This window comes from Rhinoraja longicauda, chromosome 26 (assembly GCF_053455715.1).
Source record: "Rhinoraja longicauda isolate Sanriku21f chromosome 26, sRhiLon1.1, whole genome shotgun sequence".
Taxonomy (NCBI): domain Eukaryota; kingdom Metazoa; phylum Chordata; class Chondrichthyes; order Rajiformes; family Arhynchobatidae; genus Rhinoraja; species Rhinoraja longicauda.
Genome location: NC_135978.1, coordinates 15808258 through 15814959, shown reverse-complemented (window position 1 = coordinate 15814959; position 6702 = coordinate 15808258).

Genomic DNA, 6702 nt, shown 5'->3' with positions numbered 1-6702 from the left:
CCTTTTTCCATTCTCCTTGTTCCGGTAATGTTGAAATAACCCAGATGAACCGGTTGGACATATTGCTGGAGGTGTTGTCAATTGGCCTTTTATCATCAACCACTCCCATCCAATGTCTGACTCATGATCCGCCTGCTAATCAACCCAATTGCAACAGAATAAATGCTATATTATATAACTGCATAATTTTGAATGTCAGCCTACCAACCATGTTCATTGTACACCTAATTAAAGAAAGGAATTCAAGGCATCCTTCTTTTCATTTTTTTCCTTACATACACAGTTGGGCAGCATTAGAGCTGCTGCCTTACAGCGCCAGAGACCCGGGTTTGACCCTGACTACGGGCACTGTGTGGACGGAGTTTGACACAAAATGGCGGCGCCGCCATAGTAGCTGCGGCTTACCTGCGGTCCATTTGTCTTTGTGTTTTGTTTTATTTTTTGTGTCTTAATTGTCGATGTGATGTCGTGTTTTTGTGTTTGTGTACTATGTGTGGGTGTGGGTGTGGGTGTGGGGGGGAGGGGGGGGACTGTAAAATTGTAAATATGTGTCCCTTCCGAACGGAGACCCGACCTTTGTTTTCTGGGTGGTGTCTCCGTTCCAGCTGCGGCCTACCATCGGCCCAACTCCTGGAGCTGGCGGCCTCCAGGGCTCTGGTTCGCAGAGCCCGCGGATCGGACTTACCATCAGCGGAGCCGGCCGTCTTCGGAGGCTGCGGGAGCGGCTGCGACTCGCCTTAGGCTCGGGCCACGTGGATGCCGACATCGGGAGCTCCGGGTCGCGGGGCTAGGATCGCGGACATTTCACCGTCCGGCGCGGCCTAAAATAGGCCGCGGGATTTCTCTCTGCTGGGCGGGGGCTTCAATGTCGGGAGCCACGACCGCCCCGACGTGCAGCAGCAGCGGCTGCGACAACGTGTTCGCCCGCCCCGGATCGCGGGGCTTGGGACGGCCCGCTGCAGACCTTTCACCGTCCGGTGCGGCCTGCAGCCACAACAACCTGACCGCGGGAGAAGGCGGCAGGGGAAGGGAAAAGACATTGTGGCCTTCCATCACAGGACTGAGGAGAGGACTGGAGGAGACTCACTGTGATGGATGTTTCTTTTTTTTGTGTGTTTTTGGGGTTGTGTAATTTGCCTATTTTAATGCTTTATTGTGTAATCTGACTAATTTAATGTTTTATTGTTGGACTGTGGGTGACAAATAAAGCTATCTTGAATCTTGAATCTTGAATGTCCTCCCAGTGACCTACGTGGGCTTTTGTCCTGGAGCTCTGGTTTTCTCCCACACTCTAAACACGTACAGGTTTGTAGGTTAATTGGCTTGGTAAAATTGTAAATTGTCCCAAATGTGTGTAGGATAGTGTTAGTTTGCAGGGAGCGCTGGTCGGACTGCACACAGTGGGCCGAAGGGCCTATTTCTATGCTCTATCTCTAAACTAAAATCTCTAAACTAAGACATGACTTTTGTGCAATGGTGATACAAGAAAATATTCCAGAGTTCCTGGACTCTGTATAATCCTGGAGGATTGGCAGAGACAATCTTAGACTTTCAATTTGCTGCTGGCAGGCAGCCAAGGATTCCTGTTTTATCTTTAATGAGAGAAACCATTTATATGTCCCTTTAAATTAGGAACTAAAATTAGGGATTTTCATTTCCACAAAATCAGCAGGTAAGCACAAAAGACAAAAAGATGAGAGATGTAACAATAATTCATCAAAAGCATATAACTACAATGTGGTGTGCAAAATTATAAAGATAAGTACAGAGAAACTTGTTCCGAAGATCGACACAAAATGCTGGAGTAACTCAACGGGGCAGGCAGTGTCTCTGGAGAGAAGGAATGGGTGACGTTTTGGATCGAGACCCTTCTTCAGACCATGAGAAACTTGTTGATGGACACAAAAAGCTGGAGTAACTCCACGGGTCAGGCAGCATCTCTGGAGAGAAGGAATAGGTGACTTTTTGGGTCGAGACCCTTCTTCAGACTTGTTCCTCTGTGGAATCAAGAGATTAGAGAGAAGAGTGTTTAATTGTCATATGAACTGACAATGAACCCTCGTTTCATGATTAGTTTTATCGGTGACCCTCGGACAATCCTTGATTGGACGTTGCTGGCTTTATCTTGCACTAAACGTTATTCCCTTATCATGTATCTGATACACTGTAAGTGGCTCGATTGTAATCGTGTATTTGTCTTTCTGCTGACTGGATAGCACGCAACATTTGTCCTATTGTTAGTGTAGTCTCGCTGGTGCACTCGTACATGCAGTCTCGCTGGTGCACTCGTACACTCGCGTTACTGCGGCACGCTGCCTCATTGCTTGTGTGTGAGAATGGGATAGACAGTTGCATTGCTGCCAAAGTTCTGACACTTTGAAAATGGTGAAAAAGCAAAGCGGGAAAGGTGAGTAAATGAAAATCCCGAGAGCTTTTCATACGTGTACTTGAGGTGCCCGAGGCTATTGATGAATCAGAACAACGCTGGACCATGATTTGCTGCTCTTTAAGTAGTTAATACAGATTCTATTTGTACTAAGCAGGCAACAGTGAGGGAGTGGCATGAAATAAATCATAATTCATCGCCGCCTCTTTGGAATCGAGGCATATCCGCAATGAGTTTGCACTTCTAATGTAGAAAAATGTTTCCACACTCAGTATTTGCTGTCTTACTCTGTAGACGATAACCTTTCTGATTGCCAGGTTTTTTGGCAATGGTTCTACTTGAGTATTGGGTTTATGTTTTAAGTCAACCAAAGCGGGCATCCTGTTTCTGGCAAACTCCCATCAGGCAAAAGGACCAGAAGTGGGAAAACGCACACCTCCAGATTCAGAGACAGTTACTTCCCAGCTGTTATCAGGCAACTCAATCATCCTACCACAACTAGAGAGCAGTCCTGAACTACTATCTACCTCATTGGTGACCCTCGGACTATCCTTGACTGGACTTTGCTGGCTTTATCTTGCACTAAACGTTATTCCCTTATCATGTATCTGATACACTGTAAGTGGCTCGATTGTAATCGTGTATTTGTCTTTCTGCTGACTGGATAGCACGCAACAAAAGCTTTTCACTGTACCTCAGTACAAGTGACAATAAACTGAACTGAGCTGAGGTTGCCTGGGAAACTTGCCCTCAACCCTTTACCAGTCACAGGCTGAGAAACTCTGCTCTGTGCCTTTATATTGATGAGCACAATTAGATCAGAGTTTATCATAAATTGATTATTAAAAAGAGATTGTGTGCTTGCCACGCACTTCCGGAACAAATTCCTTTTGGTGATCTGCTTTTGGGTCCAACATGCGCATTGCTCACTAACACATGTGGGGCGGCATGGTGACGCAGTGGTAGAGTTGCTGCCTTGCAGTGCCAGAGACCCGGGTTCATTCCTGACCACGGGTGCCGTCTGTATGAGTGACTGCGTGGGTTTTGCCCTGGAACTCCGGTTTCCTCCCACACTCCCACACTCCAAAGATGTTTGTAGGTTAACTGACTTCGGTAAAATTGTAAATTGCTCCTAGTGACAATTTAATTAATGCATAAATAGCATTATTGAGCAGACGAGGTCTTTAGGGTTTAGGAGAGATGTCGTTGAAGCATATAAAATTCATAAGCGGCTTGATAACTGGATGGAGGAGGAATCACGTTGAAGTGTATGTTTTTACTGGGCTTGATATACTGACGGGACCATTCTTTCCTTTCCATGTTTTTCTTGTTTTTTAATCGTTTCTTTTGTCTAGAAATCACGAGAGCACAAACTCATGAGAGGAATAGATCGGGTAGATCGCACAGAATTTCTTGCCCTGAATAATTCAGTTGCAGTCTCACCATTACCAGTTGTAACAACTGAATGTACTAAAGTAAAGTCTTTACTTTAATTCTGCATTTCCTTTGTAATAAAGACTCACAATCCACTTGCACTCTACACATTTTAGTACCTGCATAGCTTCCTGTGTTCCATATGTGAGGGCCTAGATTTCAATATACTGCAATGTTCCCTAGGTGCTTGTTTTCCTCCCACTTCTCAACAATGTGTTAATTAGTTGCTATAAATGTGCTCCTTAGCGTGGGTTAATAGCAAAAATGAACCAATAGGGAATTGATGGGCATGAGTGAGAGAGAATAAGTTGTAATTGAGGAAGGGATGGGATGGTCAGCTAGGGAGCTGGCATGGTTGCGATGGGCTGAATAGCCTCCTCTGTTGATGTATGTATATACAGTTATAGAGTCATACAGCACAGAAACAGGCCCTTCAGCCCAACTCATCCATGCTGAACAAGATGCCCCATCTAAGCTAGTCCCAACTGCCTGTGTTTGGCCCTTATCCCTCTAAACCGTTTATACCACCCTGCATTCCAGGCTCCAGATATAAAGACCACCATTCAGGAGGTCTGCCTTTCACCCTTTCTGCATTCCGCAGAGACCGTTCCCTCCGTAACTCCCTAATCCACTCGTCCCTTCCTACCCAAACCACCCCATCCCCGGGCACTTTCCCCTGCAACCGCAGGAGATGCAACACCTGTCCCTTTACCTCCCCCCTCAACTCCATCCAAGGACCCAAACAGTCTTTCCAGGTGAGACAGAGGTTCACCTGCACCTCCTCCAACCTCATATATTGTATCCGCTGCTCTAGATGTCAACTTCTTTACATCGGCAAAACCAAACGCAGGCTCGGCTATCGTTTTTCTCAACACCTTCGCTCAGTCCGCCTTAACCAACCTGATCTCCCGGTGGCTGCGCACTTCAACTCCCCCTCCCACTCCCAGTCTGACCTTTCTGTCATGGGCCTCCTCCAGTGCCATAGTGAGACCCACCGGAAATTGGAGGAACAGCACCTCATATTTCGCTTGGGCAGCTTGCAGCCCAGCGGTATGAACATTGACTTCTCCAACTTTAGATAGTTCCTCTGTCCCTCTCTTCCCCCACCCCCTCCCCCTTCCCAGTCCTCCCTCTAACTTCCTGTCTCCACCTATATCCTTCCTCTGTCCTGCCCCCTGACATCAGTCTGAAGAAGGGTCTCGACCCGAAACGTCACCCATTCCTTCTCTCCTGAGATGCTGCCTGACCTGCTGAGTTACTCCAGCATTTTGTGAATAAATACCTTCGATTTGTACCAGCATCTGCAGTTATTTTCTTACACCATTCACGAGGTGTTTCTTTTTATCTGTTTGAGATAATTTCCTTTCAATGGAGCTGGGCAGAGTATTTTCCTCCCAATCTATATATATTTTCATTTCTTTACTAATCTGATGCTACTGCATATAACCATATAACCATATAACAATACAGCACGGAAACAGGCCCGTTCGGCCCTACCAGTCCACGCCGACCACTTTCTCTGACCTAGTCTCATCTACCTGCTCTCAGACCATAACCCTCCAATCCCCTCCCATCCATATACCTATCCAATTTACTCTTAAATAATAAAATCGAGCCTGCCTCCACTACTTCCACCGGAAGCTCATTCCACACAGCCACCACCCTCTGAGTAAAGAAGTTACCCCTCATGTTACCCCAAAACTTTTGTCCCTTAATTCTGAAGTTATGTCCCCTTGTTGGAATATAGTTTCATCAGCTCCATTCAATTTACCCACCCTGCTTGTTCTAACTGCAGACAGTGAAACAAAGCATCAAGATATACACAAAGTGCTGGCGTAACTCAGCAGGTCGGGCAGCATCTCTGGGGAAAGAGAACAGGTGACATTTTGGGCCGGAACCATTCTTCAGACTGAAAGTAGAGGTGCGGAGGGTGATGAGGGGAAATGGAGGTAGGAAAAGGCCAGAACAAATCATGGCCAGCAACAGATGGCCAAGGAAGGGTGGAGCCCATAATGGCCTATAATGTACAGGACAGAAAGTGTTGGTGTAACTCAGCAAGTGCATAGAAACATAGAAAATAGGTGCAGGAGTAGGCCATTCGGCCCTTCGAGCCTGCACCGCCATTCAATATGATCATGGCTGATCATCCAGCTCAGTAGCCTGTACCTGCCTTCTCTCCATACCCCCTGATCCCTTTAGCGAAAAGGGCCACATCTAACTCCCTCTTAAATATAGCCAATGAACTGGCCTCAACTACCTTCTGTGGCAGAGAATTCCACAGACTCACCACTCTCTGTGTGAAGAAATGTTTTCTCATCTCGGTCCTAAAAGACTTCCCCCTTATCCTTAAGCTGTGACCCCTGGTTCTGGACTCCCCCAACATCGGGAACAATCTTCCCGCATCTAGCCTCTCCAACCCCTTAAGAATTTTATATGTTTCTATAAGATCCCCCCTCAGTCTTCTAAATTCCAGCGAGTACAAGCCCAGTCTATCCAGTCTTTCCTCATATGCAAGTCCCGCCATCCCAGGCATTAATCTGGTGAACCTTCTCTGTACTCCCTCTAAGGCAAGAACGTCTTTCCTCAGGTTAGGAGACCAAAACTGCACACAGTACTCCAGGTGCGGTCTCACCAAGGCCCTGTACAACTGCAGCAGAACCTCCCTGCTCCTAAACTCAAATCCTCTTGCTATGAATGCCAACATACCATTCGCTTTCTTCACTGCCTGCTGCACCTGCAAGCTTGCTTTCAATGACTGGTGCACCATGACACCCAGGTCACGTTGCATCTCCCCTTCTCCCAATCGGTCACCATTCAGGTAATACTCTGCTTTCCTGTTCTTGCCGCCAAAGTGGACAACCTCACATTTATCCACATTATAT